Below are 2,172 nucleotides of genomic sequence, written 5' to 3'. Positions count from 1 at the left end.
GCATTTTGTGGTTCAAGTATAATTGAGTGAATTAATTAAATGCAAAAGAAATGTTAAATGGTCTTTCAAGCATTTAAAGAAAGGCATGATTATATGGATTAAAGAAAATTCAAAAGAAAATAGTAAATGGTCACCATTAATGCCTTGAAAAATATGGAGATTTTATTTAGTGAGAAAGAAATTAATTATATCTCTCAAGTGTGATGGTTATGAAAATGGTCCCATTAATTTAAATGGGAAAGAAATGAGAAATTGGGAGATGGTGGCTAGGGACACATGGCATGATCTTGTGAATCAAGAATAGACATTTAAAAGAAATTTAAATTGGTGAATAAATGGTCTTTCAAGTGTTAAATGCAAGCCATGATGTTGTTGCTTAAAAAGAAAATGGAAAAAGAAAATGGGAAAATGGTCTCCCATTATTGTTTGGAAAATATAAGATTTATTTAAATGAGAAAGAAAGTGTTTATGTCATTCAAAGTAGTCTCTCATGTGTGATGGGGGAAAATAACTAAATTAAATAAATAGAAAAGAAATTCTATTTTTGAGATTTCAAGACAAGATCAAGGGTGGAGATCTAAGAAGACTAAATGGCATGAATTGTGCTTCTTGTGTTTTCTCCAAGGGAGAAGTCTTGTTTATTAAAATGAATGGTTGAGATTTAGTTTTCCCTTAAGCACATGGATTGTGCCTTTAATGAATGGCTAGGATGCATTCTTGAAATATGAAAAGGCTAATATAAAATGGCAACTGTGGAAGACTTGTCTCCCTTTTAGCCATTTGTAGAAAGAATGAAAGAAAGAAGAGATGAGAGGAAAATGAAGTTTATTTATTTAATTTAAATTCTGGAAAGTTTGGGTTAGGAAGGCTCAAAGAAAAAAAAAAAAAGATTTGGAAGCAGCCAGCAGTAGCCCTGCGCGCGCAGGTAGGGCCGCGTGCGCGAGGGCGAGCGCCAGGTGGCCGCGCGGGCGTGCGCGGCATGCACAGCCAGCCCGCGTAACCAGTGCCCAGCGGGGCCCCAGGCCTGCCAGCGGGCCCCGTCGGCCAAAATTTTTTAAAAATTTGGAATTTTTGGGAGAAATTGGGGCATTTCTTAATTGATTTTGGGCCCCGGAGGAAATTTCAAAATAAAGGGATTTTTCGAGCTTTTTGGAGAAAATGTCGAAATTTTGGAAAATTGAAAATTTGAGTTTTTCCTTCAAATTTGGTAATCAATCAATGGATTGATTTTTAATGGTGATTTATGGAGCCCGGTAAAAGAAAAAAAAATTCTTGAATGGGAAAAGAATTAAAAATAATTGAGAAAATGGCGATTGGGCGTCTGAATGAGATTTTCTTTATAGCCAATGCGGTGTGGCTAAAGCCCAATTCTGCTAGTGAATCATGGGATTTAGGGAAGGGAAGGACGAGCTTAGTTCCCACTTAGGGCGTTTCGTCTTGAAACATGGTCCATCCTTCACCCAGACCGGACAGGTGGACAATTTGAGTGATTGTTCACGAGTAACACCCGTAAGTGGGAGCGGGGTGTTACAAAAGACCACCGCAGGCAGCTAATAGCGAGTAGCACTTCGTCGCTGGCGAGTGTCACTGACGGTCAGATGGGCACTGTTGCAAGATGCTAATGGCGGTGCAATCGAGTTCTCTAGCTAATCCAGCTGCTATGATGGTAAGAATTGCCGGCGATACTAGCAGTAGTGATTTTCCAGCAAGTTTTCGGCAGCATTCCGCAAGAGTTGCTGTTAGTGCTTTTTACAAACCTGTTGCCCTTATTTTGTAGAATACCATTTTTAAGTCCATGAGATGGATTGATTGTTGAGAACGGTTCCAGCTTACAGTCACCTTCGTTTGGGGTTTGACTAGCACATAAGTCTGGCAAAGAGTTTCGGTGACTACCTACAGGAGGATTGACTTGGTCCCCTATGCAAGTAGGGGAGGTTTGGTCAGCTAAGAACAGGTGCATTTGGAGGATGTTCGTGGCTGTTCATGAAATGAGATTCGTGGGGGCACAATCGGGAGGCCGGTGGGTTTAGGTCGAGTGGCGCAACGAAAGCAACAACACAACCAACATCAACTTCATCTATTGAGGTATATCGTTTCTAAACCTCATGTAGATAAATGGATTTTAATATGTACAACATCAAAAGAATAAAATAAGAGTTTTGCAAGATTAAA

This window comes from Diospyros lotus, chromosome 4, assembly GCF_014633365.1.
Source record: "Diospyros lotus cultivar Yz01 chromosome 4, ASM1463336v1, whole genome shotgun sequence".
NCBI lineage: Eukaryota > Viridiplantae > Streptophyta > Magnoliopsida > Ericales > Ebenaceae > Diospyros > Diospyros lotus.
Note: the sequence above shows the minus strand (reverse complement) of the source record.